The 18484-nt window shown below is 35.1% G+C and overlaps 1 long non-coding RNA gene across 1 annotated transcript; it reads left to right on the top strand.

Moving 5' to 3' along the window:
- Positions 1-356: 356 nt before the first annotated feature.
- LOC137637228 (uncharacterized) lies at positions 357-7624 on the top strand. Its single transcript, XR_011043485.1, has 2 exons — positions 357-554; positions 7517-7624. It is a non-coding gene; the product is annotated as an uncharacterized lncRNA (long non-coding RNA).
- Positions 7625-18484: the final 10860 nt, after the last annotated feature.

Below are 18484 nucleotides of genomic sequence, written 5' to 3' on the forward strand. Positions count from 1 at the left end.
AACTTGAGAATTTGTCCCCAAATCTCGGAATTTTTAGAGGTTTTGGGGGATATCAAGTGTGCAAATTCCCATACGTCTGGTAACTGAAAAAACACTCTACTGTAAATGAATAATTCTGTCTTCAATAAGATTTATAATAACTTAATTATGTTTTATTGTTTTCCATTGGTATGACATTCATTACAATTATAATTTGATTTATATATCTTCTAGAGCACAACTGTAATCAGAACATGAGTTCAAGATTTAAAAAATGATATTTTACTGTTTGTGGTTTTACAAATACCATAATTAAAAGTAAATACAGAATATATTATAATCATATAAGATACAGGAGTACATAGTACAGTATTTAGTAGGCTACAAATTTAATTGTGTTAAAAAATGCCTGGAGAAATTACTTCTGGTCCAGGGAACTTTTAGGGTCTAGGGAAGTCCCTGAGTGTGTAGACTGTAGAAGAAGGTTCATTTCTGTCTCAGACACACACACAGGAGGAAGGAAGTGTCTCGTGTCTTTTGACTTGTGATTCTGTGAAGAATGAAGGATTTAAGGGGTAAGAAGGGACAAATTTTACAAGATTTTTTACTCTATTGTGTTTTAATTGTTGTTTTATTACTCGAAATATTGGAGATTCGAATATATTATAGGTGTTGAAGGTTTCCATGATTGATAGTTAACCATCGAATTCTGTAAGGGTCTTTTATTGGCGAAGAATTTTTCATGAAAAGACATTTCTCGAAATGTCCTTTTTAGCATGTGGTGGTAATTCCCTTGATTATTGAAAGGTTATTAAATGAAATCGTTTTCTAGATGTGGTTTTAACTTATTAATTAATGATAGGACGGCGTATAATTAGCTGTGTGGTTTGAGTTCTAGGTAGGCACACTGTAATCACTATAATTATAGTTGTTACTTTAAAATAGAATTGGGGACATTACCAAAGCCTGTAGCCGTAGGTCTAGATTTTAAATTCCAAATCAAATGTTTATAATACCTACTTTCTATGGATTTTTTGTTCCCATGGTTGAAATAGTGTGGTAGTAGCCTTTTAGTATCTGCTCAATGTCTTATCTGATGAAATACAGAACTGTTTAATCACTTACTTTGATTTAGTCTGCTAAGAAATTTGACGAGCTTTTTTCACATTTTTAAATTTGTGAATGTGACGATGGTGATTAGATAGTGTGGAAATTGTGTAATTTGTGCAATTATTGTAAGAGTGTAATTAAGAAACGAGAGTTTCAGGTGATGTGTGTTGGAGAGTTATTCGTTTGTTGACCAGAAATATAATTCAGTGAACAACTCAACATTCTCATAGTCATTATTCTATTAATACATAAAATGAATTCTTTGTTATCATTTGGTATATACATACTGTATAAATATACACATATCATTTATTTGAATACAAATGCATACAATCCTAGAGACAAATATATAAGCTAAAGTTATTTTGCTTTTAAGAAACAACCATTGTCTCACTTAAAATTAGTTTGACAACTAGCAGTATCAGCCACGCCCACCAATTAAGCTACTTCCAGATTCTCTCTCTCTCTCTCTCTCTCTCTCTCTCCTCTCTCTCTCTCTCTCTCTCTCTCTCTCTCTCTCTCTCTCTCTCTCATTAGTTTGACAACTAGCAGTATCAGCCACGTCCACTAATTAGGCTAATTCCAGATTCTCTCTCTCTCTCTCTCTCTCTCTCTCTCTCTCTCTCTCTCTCTCTCTCTCTCTCTCTCTCTCTCTCTCTCTCTCTCTCTCTCTCTCTCTCTCTCTCAATTCTTGATTAAGCACTGGAAAGTTCACACAAGTAGCTCTCTCTCTCTCTCTCATCTCTCTCTCTCTCTCTCTCTCTCCTCTCTCTCTCTCTCTCTCTCTCTCTCTCTCTCTCAATTCTTGATAAGCACTGGAAAGTTCCACACAAGTAGCTCTCTCTCTCTCTCTCTCTCTTCTCTCTCTCTCTCTCCTCTCTCTCTCTCTCTCTCTCTCTCTCTCCTCTCTCTCTCTCTCTCTTCTTGATTAAGCACTGGAAAGTTCCACACAAGTAGCTCTCTCTCTCTCTCTCTCTCTCCTCTCTCTCTCTCTCTCCTCTCTCTCTCTCTCTCTCTCTCTCTCTCTCTCTCTCTCTCTCTCTCTCTTCGGAAGTGTAAATTTAAATTAAGTGGCGCTCATGTCAGCTCAGCTAATGCAATTACACATTAGTTTTTAGTAGAATAAAGGCTTAGTTTTGGTCTTAAGGGACTCTACAACCCACAAATAAATTGAAATCCAAGTTAAACGAAAGCAGAAAATAACCGTGATAAAAGCACAAGTAGAAACACGGCTCTTTTTATTTCGTTTTTTGAGGAAAAATATTTTGTTTGGAAAACCATTATTGAAACTTTTGGTATTAAACTATCATCAATAATAGCTTCGTTAGGTAATGACTAAACTCTTACTGTAAGTGAGGGGGGGGAGGTTGTCCTTGCCTATTTTTCAACTAACCAGACCAAAGTGGTTTTCTGGATATTTGCTCTTCGTTTTAGAGGCCGGACCTACTTGTCAGTGAATTCTGAAAACAAAAAAAAACATCAGTTTTTAATTTGAAAATGGAAAGCCTTTAGTGATCAATACTAAGCCTTCCTTCAGTATCAAGGTAAAAAATGGTTTTTCTTTTGCATTAATTTTGTTACTAAATAATGATTAGCTGTGCAACAATATCTCTTTATAAAAGAAAATGGTTATCAGTTATCCCCTGATTGTAAGGAATGTCGATGCTGTCTTTTAATATTGTGTGGATTGGGCAATTTGAATAGAAGGTGTGACATCAACTCTGTAATAATTATCATAAATATTTTGACTTGAGTAGCAGCTATTAAGGATAAGTTCTGTTTTTTAACCATATTAAAATGAGTGGAGGAGATGCTATTATAACAATTAATTTTAATGTAACTTGGCGTAAGAAATCTTGATTATTGATTATTCACATTTGAATTTGTAGTAAAGAACGACTCAAAAAGGTTTGAACGTTGGTTCCATGATTGTGGAATGTAGGCTGTGACATCATACAGCAGTGGCAATCTTTATTTAAAGTTACTAATTAAGAAACCGATTTCAAAAGTACATCTTTGTTAAATCATGCTTGTGTTTTTTGGCAATATGGGCAGTCTTGCAGGAGTTGCACAATTTGTTCATTATCATTATTATTATTACTATTATTGTTGTTGTTGTTACATATGTTAATAAACATGACTTTTCCTAAAGAAATGCTTAAATCTGTTTAACCAGCTACTGTGAGTAGCTTGCCATACATGAACTTTTCTTTACTTGCCATTTACTTTACGGTCTGTTTTCCTGGTCCTATATAACAGGGGAACCCTAATCCACTGCACGACCTACAAGGGCAGTTTATCGGTATTTTAAGGTATTTTGTACAACACACAATTCATGTTTGTTTTCAAATGATATCATTTTCAAACATGGTCACGATTTAGGTTTTGCATTTTCTTTGCAATGTTTTGTAAGAAGTTAGGACGAATTTCTTGTATAATTCTGATCTTAATGAAAAAATATTTTTGGGAGAGCATTTATTGATACGACTTATTCTGGACTAAGGTATCATCAATTATTTCTTATCATTCATTAATGGATAGGCGTAATCACCCCATTAGTGAATTACTAAGTCTTACTGTAAGTCCAAGGGGGGGGGTGTCCCTAGTCTGTTTTTCGACCAGTCAGGCAAAAGTGGTTTTCAACAGATTTGTTCTTCGTTAAGACGGGCCTACTCGGTGTCAGTGATATTTTAAATTGTTTTTTAATCCGAAAATATGAAGTCTTATTTACTTAATTTTGTTTGGAATGTATTAACTTTTGAATGAATAAAGGGTGAGTAGTTTCATGTGCGGATTTCTAAAGGCAATATCATTTTGATGAGACAAACTGGTTATTAGTGATCAACAAGATTGCAAAAAGCGTCAATATTGTCCTTAATACTTCGTGACTAAGCAACTTGAATCGATGGCGTGACTATAAACTTTTATATGTGGTACTACATTTCATCTTTAACTATTTTAGATATTTGTCATTTTTGTGATTGTGGGAAATGGTAGTGTTTATAAATAGTTTGATACTTGACATTAAGCTAATTTCTATTTAAGGAAATATAATAATTTAATTGATCTACAATAATCAGCCATGAAAGTATTTTGACTTTGATAAGGGTAGCTATGAAGGACCAGTACTTCTGTAGTTTTAACCCGGGAAGACTTTGTTGAGATGTCATAACAGTGGGGAGACCTTGACGTGGTGAAATGGTTTGCATATCGCCATGATGAGCAAAGCTGTACTAGGCAGAGCCACCCATACTAGGTTGATTTGCTGTGAGTGATCAGAGCTAAATCTCCACCCAGAAAAATGGCCGAACCCCAGACATAAATTGACGTCTGAGGCCTTTGTCCTGCAGTGGATTAGAAACGACTGCATTTGTTATCGTATAACAGTTGTGATTTTGATCCAACTGCGTCCAAAATTGGCTTTATACAGAGACTGGACCGAATTAACAGTAAATGAGTTATACGTGATATGAAATGTTGAATACTCTGAACGAACAAGATAAAATGACTGTGGAGGTCCTGTAGAGAGTAGGGTTCCCCTGCTGTATATGGGACCGGAAAAACAGCCGTCATACTAATATGCTTTCATATACTAAAGAATACATATAACAAACTAATCTAATAGGTCCTGTAATGAGCAATATTTGTGTGACTGGAAACGAAAAACAGCCACATCTGTCGTCATCCACTATTGCCAGTAAATCATATTTAAAATACTGCATATAGTTTTCTCTGAAGAATATAATTATCTGTATAGTAACTGGTTATCCAGCAATGTTTCATACTTCTCAAATGACTTTTTAATAGTTCAAGAATGACATATTCTAGCCTTTTTGCTACGAAGGATAGATTCGAAATAGGTTTGTGTGTACGTAAGTCATGATAATCAAGAGCACTTTTCAGAATGGGTGTGGCTGTAGCCACTGTCACAAATTTTGGATATTTACACAAAAGTCAACAGTAGTAACTAAAATTCTTAAAATATCATTTGGACTATGAAAGTATTCTACTCTAATTAGTTTAGATATTACCATTAGATAAAATAAACGATTTGTTTTTTTTAGACCCCTTAAAAAATCCTGATGTCTTCATTATTAAAACACTAATCACATTTGTGGGTCTGGTTTAACACCAATCTGAATTTGGATATCCGCAAAACATTCCAATTGTATTTAATAATTTGCTTTTAGAATTTCTAGCTATTTATCACCCGGGATCCTTTCTTCTTGAACATCTCCCATTAGACCATTTAAAAAACTATATAACTTATCCATATCTGTTACCGCTTCTTCCTTCCTAATAGGCCTTCCATGGCTGTATAGTCCTTCCATGCATTTCCCTTTGTAACAAACTCCACTTAATATCTTTACGTGTTTTCTCTCTTCAAATTTTTACATCGAAAAAAAGTCTAGTATAATTTATTTTTTAACATCAAATTCACCGATTTTAAATGTCTTTGAAAACACATACGTGTATTAAGTATACTCGTGCTTCGTATATCAAAGACTCCATATCACTGGAATGTATTTAGGCAAGACGTTAGGTAATTTTTGACATTCCCACCAAGAACTCTTGGATTAAATCATATAATTCGGTTACTTTTCCACGATTTTTTCGAGTCTTTAATCTATTTCAAAGAACGAAGTTTTTTGAGCTGGAATTTAAGGAAATGTGATCAAGGTTAAGGTATTGATAGTCACTTGCACTATTTAGGAAACCTAAGATTGGGTGCAAGAAACAATTGAAAGGGTTTGACTATCTGTCTGTAGCAGTTTGAACTTTCTGTTACATAGTTGCTTTGGTTTGACGATGAATGAAGTCGTTAAATACCAGTTAATGATAAGTTTTTTAAGGTTGCATTAATACTTATTATATAGCCTCTCTCTCTCTCTCTCTCTCTCTCTCTCTCTCTTGAGGAAAATAATCTCTCTCTCTCTCTCTCTCTCTCTCTCTCTCTCTCTCTCTCACTGTATTTTAATCTGTAAACTCCCACCTTTCTCTCCTATTGTGTTGCCTCATTAAGTGACCTCAACATAACTCTATATCGTTTGTCAATAATTAACTCTTAAGATTTCTAGTGTCCCAGTCAAGCTAATCGCGATATTCATCTTTATATTCATTTTCATGAGTTCAAAATTCCAAATATGATTGATAATATAGTTCTCGCTTTCATAGGTGGACGTTATAGGTTAAGGAGATGGTTAAAGAGATGTATAATTTGATAGTCTTTTGTTGGCCGGCAATGCAAGAGCTCGTGGCCTACGTAAGGTGGGGGAATAGCAGCTGAACCTAGCCAGATGGTCGAGAGAGAGAGAGAGAGAGAGAGAGAAATTAGTCCCTTCGAAAGTTAAACAATTCAAATTTTCATGGTTTTGTCCTGAAGTATATAAAAAAAACAGTTCGCAGTCCTCAAACCTTTCCCTAATTTAACAGTTAGAGAGAGAGAGAGAGAGAGAGAGAGAGAGAGAGAGAGAGAGATGGTCTCTTCGAAAGCTAGATAATGCAACTTTTCATGATTTTGTACTGGAATTAAATCCAAAAACAGTTTGCAGTCCTCGAACCGTTCCCCATATTCAACAGAGAGAGAGAGAGAGAGAGAGAGAGAGAGAGAGAGATTCCCTTCGAAAGCAAAATAATGCAAAATTTCATGATTTTGTACTGGAATTAAATCCAAAAACATTTTGCAGTCCTCGAACCCTTCCCCATATCAAACAGTTCGAGAGAGAGAGAGAGAGAGAGAGAGAGAGAGAGAGAGGGGGGGGAATGTTAAAATGTCCTTTTTATTAGAGTTTGGGAGCAACATTACCGAGGTATTTTTGGATGTTGACCTGAATTTTAAACCCGTGTTTTTATTACCAATCCTTCTCCATATATTCAATATCAATACCAAATTCTCTCCCATGCTTGTTTAATATAGCCTGATTTAGGTTTTCGTTCGTATCAATTCACAAATCTAATCCCTAACATTTAAAATTTCGATGCTTTATATAACTCATACTTCTATTTAACTCATTGGTAGTTTATGTATAGAGCTTTTTAAACAAGATTTTATTCCTTCTACTTAGGATACAATATGATACTTATCAAATTTTTATATACGAGGTAACTATTGACAATGAACTTTCTAGAAATTGAAGAGCCCTGCACCTTGTGATCAACAAGGAACAGGAAACCTGCTTGTTGTTGTAATAGTAAAAAAGTTATAAAAAGATAAAATAACTTTAAAGTTTGATTTTGGGAAATGAGTTTCCTGGTGCATTTGTTTCCTAATTTTTTATTTTTAATAATCATTCAGTTACTGATGCTGTAACAAAGCTCTTCTCTCTCTCTCTCTCTCTCTCTCTCTCTCTCTCTCTCTCTCTCTCTGGATTGACTGAATACAATGATGGATAAATTTACTAGAATATTAATTCATTTTCTTTTTCAGAGGTTGGACACACTAGTCAAGAAGATAGAAGATGAGAATCTTTCGGGGCCTTATCTCAAATGCCCTTCTGAAGACCACAAGACTCTAGAGCAAGAAAATAATAATGATCATGCAGGAGCCATATCCCAAAAAGGTTGGGCAATCATAGCTGGCCCTTCCTCTCTCTTTCCGTTCTCTCAGCAACAACCAAGCTGTAGATACACACTGCATTAATTATAGGTTAGTGGTTAACTAAATAAGATATTTTTTGAGTGTATGAGAACATTCAAAATCGAACCTTCCTGCTTTTTAGGCTGTTGGAGGATCATTCAATCTTTAAATAACTTTTTAATACTAAATTTCAAAATGTTTTGGTTAAATTCTTCCTGCCAGTCCCAATGTACATCCTTTGTCCAGTGTTTAAAGACCAAGTGTATTTTTTATTCCAGTATTCTGTGCTTTTCCTACCAATAGGATACATTTTTTGCTTGTAGTATAAAAGATGTTATTCCAATTTCATCCAGGATTTTGTCTCTTCTCACGTTTTTATTCTCACGATTTCACAAACATTTCGACTAGTACTTCCCAGAATATCAGCACAGCCACTTTTTTCACGTTTATTAACTTTATCCAAACTTTTGCCACACTTTTCTCACTTTATGAAACGGCTCTCTCAATACGTAAGTAACTCCCACAACATCCACTTGACCCCTTATATTAATTTTTAACTCTGCACATCCATTTCAACATTCATATTTTTACCAATTCCGTTTTCCTATCTTGTGCCTTCGAAATCACTAGTGTGTCAGTCTCCCAAATCCATTGCAGATCTAATGTCACTTCTATTAAACCTTCCTTTAACCTTTGCACTGATCCCCTTCTATTTGTATAGTTAATTTCTGAATCCATATCTCTATTTGTTAATTTGACTCTTAAATGCAAGATACAACTTTCTTGATGTCATCCAAGCCCAGTTTCACTGCACCCTGTCTTCCTTCTACCATCCATTAAATTATCTTTTTTCTGCTTATCTAAAATATTTAGAGTACAGTAACAATATTAGAATAAATATATATGCTATAAAAACTTTAACAAAACAACAGGAAGAGAAATTTGATAGAATAGTGCTCCTGAGTGGACCTTCAAGCAAGAATTAATTTATGATAATGGCTTCTGGCTGGGCACAGACTTGAACCAAGTGTTAGGGATATATGCCTTGAGCTTTATGTGCTTGACTCCACATTTTTAGCTTAACAACAACAACAACTTACTAAGCATTTTAAGGAACATTTAGGATGTTGGAAAAAAATAGGAAATCACTTTTTACTGGGAATATTTACCAACTTTTAGTATGTTCGTTTGTTGGTTTTTGTGATCAATAGTGGGGTATCATATGATGTTTATCAGCAAAGTATAGAAACCTTTGTGTTTGTTTTTTACCTGACCAATTTCTTTGGCCAATTTAGGGATAAACACTTTAGTCCACTTTTGCTGGAAACAGGCAAGACAGACTAGTGTTGTCTGGCTGTGAACTGCACAAAGAAACTTAAGGTTATAAAGGCAATGCTCTCCGTAAAGGGAGAAGTGAGATTAGAAGTTCAAAATTTGATACGCAAATGTATTTGTGTTACCTCCAGCTGTATCATTTTGCGTATAACAACTTTTTTTTTTCTTTTTTTTTTTTTTTTTTTTTGCTGTGATCAGTCAGCCTACTACCAAATTGTGTCATTTTACGTAAGGTTAGAAAATATTCAGATTTAGAAATAGCAGAATGTGTGGACTTTATGCTGGTGATTATGAAACTGAATGTATTTTGTATTTCGTCAAATGTATTATCTACTCGCTTGCTTGCTTGCATACCTTTCTACTTACTTTCATTCCTATTATTTTCATTCCTACTTATTTTCATTCCTACTTACTTACTTACTTACTTGCTTCATTACCTACCTACCTATTTACCTACTTACTTCATTACCTACCTACCTATTTACCTACTTACTTACTTCATTACCTACCTACCTATTTACCTACTTACTTACTTCATTACCTATTTACCTACTTACTTACTTCATTACCTACCTACTTACTTACTTACTTACTTCATTACCTACCTACCTACTTACTTACTTACTTACTTCATTACCTACCTACCTACTTACTTACTACTTCATTATCTACCTACCTACTTACTTACTACTTCATTACCTACCTACCTACTTACTTACTACTTCATTATCTACCTACCTACTTACTTACTACTTCATTACCTACCTACCTACTTACTTACTACTTCATTACCTACCTACCTACTTACTTATTTACTTATTTACTTACTTACTTCACGCATAACGCAGAGACCTACAAGATGAATTTATCTCATCTTAAGTATTTTGTGTATCATTTGCATAATGGGTGTTAATTGTTAACTTACCGTAATTTCGTTAAAAGATTAAAAAAAAAAGATACTGAACATTGGTGAATTCGAAATGCTGCGATGATTAAGTTTTGGATTCAATATAGAATATAAAGCTTTGAATTAATTTTTGAATGAAAATTGTTTTTACAAATATTCTTCTTCGTGGTTTGGATACCTTAGAATAGTGTGTCATAAGAGGAAAGATATTTTTAGTTTTCATCATTTAATTGGTTTTGACATCTTAAACTAATTAAGTTTTGTGAATCAGTGAACGTCTTCTACAATTATATATTGATAATAATAGCGGAGTCTTGGAATATATATAAAAAACAGTAATTAGCACTCCGTAGTTTAATTTTATTATTTCACTTTTAAGGGCTGGTTTCGTGGTCCCTATCACACAGGGGAACCCTACTCACTACTACAGGACCCCTCTCTCTCTCTCTCTCTCTCTCTCTCTCTCTCTCTTTGAAACACAGGGTAACCCTACTCACTACAGGACCCCTCTCTCTCTCTCTCTCTCTCTCTCTCTCTCTCTTTGAAACACAGGGTAACCCTACTCACTACAGGACCTCTCTCTCTCTCTCTCTCTCTCTCTCTCTCTCTCTCTCTTTGAAACACAGGGTAACCCTACTCACTACAGGACCTCTCTCTCTCTCTCTCTCTCTCTCTCTCTCTTTGAAACACAGGGTAACCCTACTCACTACAGGACCTCTCTCTCTCTCTCTCTCTCTCTCTCTCTCTCTCTCTGGAAATCAACCAATTTGTGAGTGAATGACTTTGTAATAGTCTAAAGAACAACCATAGCTTATTCAAATCAGCTCAGAGCTAACAGAGACAAACTGGAATTGAAAAGATACGACACCATTCAAAGGGGCAATTTCTTTACATACAAAATAGCAAATACTTGAAATAGATTTTCCAGTGGATGTAGCAACAGTAACACTAAGGTTAAATGAGTCCAAGAATGAGTTCGACAAGATCATATGATATTTCAAAATGCTTAAACTAAATCGCTCTACCAAAGAGCAAATGGAGTCTCCGCGAATGGACTAAAAAGTCTTTGAGACATCCAAAACCCTTCTTGTAACTCTCGCTTGTGTATTCTGTTACCTTTTAACACAGAAGTGACCTAATCATGACTACTTACCTCAAAATTACCCTTTTCTAAGAATATGCTGATGTGACCCCTTGTATGAATTCCTTAAGGAATCCTTCCAGTCATGTGGATTCAAATCCATTTTTTCAGTCGAAATCCTTCAGTCCTCCTGGTGATTTATTTCCCCGATTTTAATTGTTCCAAATTATCATATTTTTTCTATATAGTTCTCGGCTATGATTTGGTAGTTAAGATCCCATTCCTCTAAAAGCTGTTGATCCTGAGAGAGAGAGAGAGAGAGAGAGAGAGAGAGAGAGATGAAATTATTGTGAAGCCTTGTTGCCACTCTCTCTCTCTCTCTCTCTCTCTCTCTCTCTCGAGAGAGAGAGAGAGAGAGAGAGATGAAATAATTGTGAAGCCTTGTTGCCACTCTCTCTCTCTCTCTCTCTCTCTCTCTCTCTCTCGAGAGAGAGAGAGAGAGAGAGAGAGAGAGAGAGAGAGAGAGATGAAATAATTGTGAAGCCTTGTTGCCTCTCTCTCTCTCTCTCTCTCTCTCTCTCTCTCTCTCAGAAAATAATTGCTAAAACACTGGACACTTATTCAGTCCCAAAACCTATATGAAAACACGATTTTATTCCTAAAATATCATCGCTGATCAAATTCATTTGTATGAAATAATTATATTAGTTAAATTGTTCATAATGCAGTTGACAGACAACTGTAATCAGCTCTTATTATAAGTACTATTGGTTCCTCGTCTGTGTTTTCGGTCTGCCAAGCAAAGGTCGTTACTTGCAGTTTTGCTCAAGGTGGGAAGACGGAGAAAAACACGTCTTCGGTGTTACTTATTTGTAAAGATAATTGTTTTAACTTACGTTTTTGTTTTGTTATGAAAGTCCACAAGGACGATAAATACTTTCATGTGTAAATTACTTTCGTCATTGATTTGTGAAGCAAAACTGGTTATAAGTAATAGATTATTCTCTTCAGTACACAAAATCTTGGTTGATGATGATCTGCGAACTACGAAATTTGTGTCCATGATTTAAGCCAGGACCCACTTACTATTAGTGCTTCGGTTTTGGCACCTATGTTCATTTTCATGTTCAATGGAGACTTGTTTTTTTAAGTCTCGTGATATTTAAATTGTGTCCCAACTCGTAGAGGGAATTGGGAGTGATTTTTTTTCGAATTTTTGTAACTTATTAAAAAAATATAAATTTCAAACACAATGGCCTTTAATAACGAATTCAACCTTAGGAATATATTATTATTATTATTACTTGCTAAGCTTACAAACCCTAGCTGGAAAAGCAGGATGCTATAAGACCAGGGGCTCTAAGAGGGGAAAGTAGCTCAGCGAGGAGAGGAAACAAATAAAACTAAAATATTTAAAAGTACAGTAACAATATTAAAATAAGTATATAGACTATAAAAACTTTAACAAAACAATAGGAAGAGAAATTTGATAGAATAGTGTGCTCGAGTGTAGGCTACCCTCAAGCAAGAATTCATTTATGATAATGGCTTCTGGCTGGGAAGAGAGTTGGACCAAGTGTTAGGGATATATGTATATATATATATATATATATATGTGTGTGTGTGTGTATGCAGTACCAGCACCTATCAATTTTAAATGCATATTCTGTGGTTAATTATTTGTTGATTATCGTAATAATTTGCGACAAATTTCCAACCAGGTATGAACCACTGTTAGGTCGTAGGTGGGGCAGGGATGCTGTGGGTAGCTCCTTGTGGGGAAGGAGATATAGGGGTGGTACAGTGGTCAGTGTGTGTGTGAAAGAAAATGTTTTTGGCAGAAATAACTTGGGAATCAAATTTATATACATTATATGTATTAAGTCATGAAAACATTTATATTGGTAAGCCCAAATTTAGGTTCTGTGTTCTTAATAGGCCCCACGTTTATTGAATTTTGCTACGACCCTTTTATTTAATTGTTTACTAAACGTAATAACTCGAAGAGAATATATATATATATATATATATGTGTGTGTATATATATATATATATATATATTATATATATATATATACATATATATATATACATATATATATATAAATATTTATATAAATATATATATATATATATATATATTCTTACAGTTTATAACATATGCATCATAGCATATTTACATATTTTTTGTTTTACATATAGTGTATCTATAACTGAATTTTTTACTCTTTATCTAAATGTTTTTAAATAAAAAATATATTCAGTCTTGAATACTTTTTCAATAGAAGTTTCAAACCTTATTTTATTTACATTAAACGTATTTATCATTCTGCTTTTATTTATTAGGTTACTTTGCTTTAATTTGACTGTTTTCCTGGTCTTATTACATTGGGGAACTGTATCTTACAGGAACTACAATATTTGTTTGTCATTATACAATCTTAGGTATTTATTGTATCATACATCGTATTCCGCGTTTATTGTCAAAGCCACATATTATCAAAACACTTAGAAAACTCTTATCATTTATGCTTTGTTTCATCTATATTTAATAGCATTATCATCTATATACTAGCCGGAGATTTATAGTAATTACCTCTGCCAGCTAAGTTGGAAGGAGGTTACGTTTTAACCCCTGCTTTAGTGTTTGTGTGTGTTTGTATGTGAACAGCTTCCTGGCCACAGTTTTAATTGTAATGAAACTTACAGGGATTAACTGTTATGTAAAAAGCTGGAAATGTATAGATTTTGGAAGGTCAATGTCAAAGGTCAAGGTCACGGTCAAGCAAAATGTCCAATTCACGTAATCAGCCATAAGTTCAGACATTGTTGTCACAGAGACTTCAAACTTGGTTCATATTTGAGTTTATGTAAATCCACACCAATTAATACATGTTAATGTAAAAGATCAAGGTCGAGAAATATTCTGCAATGGCGGAGGTCTGCCCTCTACTGAGTGCCCCTCTATTTTACAATGAATTTCCTTAAGACTTGACATCAGATTGGTTTCTGACCTTAGCACAGATGGTGTAGCAAGTGTACTATGTATGAGGGGGAGGGGCTTAGTTTAAGACCTCTGACCTCTGACCTCTCGGTGTATATGTGTCTGCTTACTGCAATGGTCATTAGAGACGTATTTATTGGTGAAAACATCTTACATCTATACATTACTTGAAGAGTTAACTTCAGTATTCAAACATTATTAGAAAACAATTGTATTGAAGTGTTGAATGGCTTGTCAAATTTTAATGGTTTTCGACAGAATTTAAGACTACAGAGAAATAGAGTAGATGATGAATGAATGTGCTATGTTAGTGTATAACTCTAACAAGATTGGGGTACTTTTCATGTTAATCAAAATATTGCAAAAGGAAAATTTAAAATATTCAAATAGTTACAAGAACCTTACTTGTATCAGTGTTGTTTTGTGTTACTCGACTATTCTTAATGTTTTAGATTATGCATATATATAATTCTAGGTAGATATGTTTAAAAGGTAATTAGGTATTTTTTTTTAAATTCAGAAAAAGGGTTATTATTCCCACTCATTGGTTAGCCAACTAAATGTCTACCCTGTGCCCCATGGCTGGCCATATGAGCCACATTTATAAAATACGTTCCCATCCTGTTCCCAAGGGCGAGCATTCTGGGTAAGACTAATGTAAAAACAACTAGAAGGGCACTCAGTAGAACGCAGTTCTCCAACGCAGAAGCATATTTCTCGACCTTTTGCTCAATCTTGACCTTGATTTTGACATTCATAGGTGTTAATTGGCGTGGATTTCCATACACTCAAATATGAACCAAGTTTGAAAACTCTGCGACAACGATGTCCCAACTTATGGCTGATTAAGAGAATTTGACATTTCGCTGGACCGTGACCTTTACCTTTGACCCTGAGCTTCCAAAATTTAATCCTTTCCAGCTATTTACACAACTGTAAGTCCCTGTAAGTTAAATTATTCTACGATTAAAGTTGTGGCCAGTGAGTAAAACATAACCTCCCTCAAACTTCGTTGGCGGTGGTAATAATTCCTGCCTATTTGCACTACTAATAAAAACCTTTAAAATCTCTCCAGTAACCCCAGTAGAATGCAGTATTTTACTTTCCTTTAAGGACTGCTTTCCTGGTCCTATTAAATGGGGGAACCCTACTCGCTACAGGACCTACGAAATAAGTTTATCGTATGTAATCTTAGGTATTTTGCATATCACACTGCATAACTGGTATTTGTCAAATTCACATTATAGAAGCGTTTAAAGACCAAGAAGTCTTCAGTTTCTTGTTAAATATTTCTCATTTATTAGTTTTCGAATTTGAAATATTTTATAACAAATTGAATATTTATATAGGCACTATCTAAGACGTGGTCCGTAACCTTTGCAATTTCTTGAATTCACTATATAATTATCCACTTTGTTCCACTGAGTACAGTTTATTGTGAAATCCATTCCTTAGTGGTGGGATTTCCTGAACATTTCCCGTACTTTTTATCACCAGTCTTGATCTTGCAATCTTTTTTTTCAAGATGTCCATACCTTTGACAGCTCTAGCAGATCACATACTACTTATTCCGGATGTTATAAGTACCCTATTGCAACATAACTATATCCTGTAAAGTATCTTTTTTTTTTTCTCCTCAAAGTTCCTGTCCTTAATTTTATTTGGAAGAAGAAATTTGCCCGTTTGTGTGTTTGTGAACAGCTTCCTGGCCACAATTCTAATAGTAGAGTAATGAAATGTGTAGGGATTAACTGTTATTTAAAAAGCTGGAAATTATAAAATTTGGGAAGACCCCTGTCGAAGGTCAAGTTCACAATCAAACGAAATGTCCAATCACGTAAATCAGCCATAAGTTTGGACATCATTCTCACGGAGACTAGAAATTTGGTTCATATTTGAGAGAGAGAGAGAGAGAGAGAGAGAGAGAGAGAGAGGGAGAGAGAGAGAAACTTTAATGAAATTCTCTCTAACTTTTTGCCAATTCAGAATTTACTCAACGGTTGAAGTGAAGTGTGTTTAAAATTGTTTTTGTGCATTTTCTTTGGTTATATTTTCTTGCTGTTGCCTTTTTTTCTGGATTGTAAACTGTGATATTTTTCTTTATAAAATTAACCAAAAACTGTTGACTAAAGTAATTTAATTCCTATTCAATGTTTTGCCTTTAACGCTCCACAACTGAAATAAGCATGCATAGTTTACTGGGCTACTAAAACAATTTTATCAAGTATGAAAAGGGTAACTACTCCTGGAGCCAAGGGGTGTTCGCATGCTAAAAAGGGCCCCTAGGTTACTCACTATTTTCTGAAAGAACATCACCTGGGGCATCATTTTAGCGAGGGTAGACATTCTGAAACCTGGCAGTAATCTTGCTAGGGATGGTTTTGTAGCTATTGACCATACTAAGAATTTCCGCAAAAATTTGGGGTAGGGGCAATTCAAATCTTGATAACTCAGTAAGGAAATAAGCTATTTGCATGAAATACCCATCAAAATGTAGCTTATAGGGCATGCTACAAGATTAAAGTAAGAAATATTAAAATAGGTCAAGGTCAAGGTCACCAGAGCTCTAGCAATGACGTAATTTGACACTTGCTCAATATCTGGGCCTCTGAAAACTTAAAATTAAATCAGAACCCAGTTGTAAACTAATTTATTCTTTTATTTGTAGATTCTAGTAGAGTACTACATAGGATAGTTTTTAAAAATTATTTGAAGAAAAAAACACATACATTAACCCTTTTATTTTCAAGTCAAAATATCGAAAAAAAATGGCAAAAATGCGATTTTTCAAAATTTTATGCTAGTTATGTTGGCTGTTTGAAAGCGTATCAAAAGAGATTAAAGCAGCCCCAAATCTTTAAACAGCACATGATTAAATAGTAAGAAACCTATCATAATGTCATAATGTCTAAAACCTGTCTTTTAACCCTCTCAGGCCCAAGACGAAAATATTTGAAAATCGGAAAAATGCCATTTTTAAACTCAACAATTTGATATGATGAATCGTTCAAATAATCAAAGGAAATTAGTTTCCGGTGACACATGGTTATCATGCAGAACCCTTAGGAGTAAAACCAAACTATTAAAAACATCCTCATTGCAAACACTGACGTTTTGCAACCCAGGAAAATTCTTTTATGAAAGTGGAGCTGACATCCAAACCACCATTCAATGTGATTAAATCTATTCTGTATGATGATATATCCTACATTCTTGCACCCCTTGCCTGAAGCTTGGCATTGACAGTAAGGGCAGCACCTGATGCCACGCTTCCCGCAGGAACAACGTTTCGTTGCACATGAAGTGCATGTGCATGGCATAGGAAAGTCAGGTGGCATCAAAATTTGATCCCGCACTGGATGCAATAGGCCATCCTGCTCAAAGAAACCAAAGTCTATGGGATCAAGATGTGGATTATCCAAACAGTGTGTCTGCATGTATGACCCATAGATATGGCCTCTGATCAATCTGCTGGTTGGTGGAAGGTCTAGGATTGTTTTGGAACTGTGGTGAAATACATGGTATCTGAGGTGGTCCATTGTTTGACAATCACCTGGAGCTTTCAATGGATACACCTGCACCAGAAATTTTTCCACTAAGGTGAAATCTGTATCATATGGATTCCTGGCAAAGTTCTGGAGAAATTTCTCAGGTTTGGCCTTCAAAGCCGCTGTTTTCGTTCCGAATTTACTTGTTGAGTCACATCCAGTCAGCTGATGAAGCGGGATGATAACTTTGCACTTCTCAGGGCCCATTCTAGTTGCCAACGTATGGAGGGGAATATATCTTGTGGTGGTTGCAACGCCAGCCTTTATCCACAGTTCCTTTAAACCATGTGCCTTCATAATACTCCAGTGATGCAATCCAAGAACTACCACATCTGTGTCATTAGAAAGGAGAACAACTCATTCTGCCCCGCAGTTGGTAGCATCAAGTGCATGTGGGATTGTTCTCACATCGGCTTCTTCAATGTCCAGGTCCAACGCTGGTACAGGGGTTGGGTCACTGCCATTGAAAATGCCCTGACATGGGTCAATATTGGGTGAGAATCCAATTCCACTCAAAACAATATCTGTCATTGGCCTTGGGTGTGCTAGTACATAGTTTCTCAAGAGTCCCTGGAGCTTTGACTTGTTTATAGAAGATGCCCAGAAAGAGTCCATAGAAACTGGCAGTGGTATCTCTTCACAAATGACATTCAAATCAATTGGACCGCAACTTAGTCTTCTCTGACGTTCACTGTCTTTTAGGGAGCCCTCCACGTATGTAGGAACCACCGTGCACAAAGATCTCCAAACGTCTTCAAAAATGATGTCTTCATTTGGCGTAAACAACACATCACATCAACGATGCTAGCAGTTTTTACTTTTTTCCATTCATCTGGAGGCGGATAGTCTTTCTTCTTGTCTAAATGCTCATCTTCCAAGCCTTTGCAAAGTTCACTTTTATTTGGCTTCGACATAAGTCCATTCTCATCAAACAGGTAGCTTT

Source organism: Palaemon carinicauda, unplaced genomic scaffold (genome assembly GCF_036898095.1).
Source record: "Palaemon carinicauda isolate YSFRI2023 unplaced genomic scaffold, ASM3689809v2 scaffold595, whole genome shotgun sequence".
NCBI classification, from domain to species: Eukaryota; Metazoa; Arthropoda; class Malacostraca; order Decapoda; family Palaemonidae; genus Palaemon; species Palaemon carinicauda.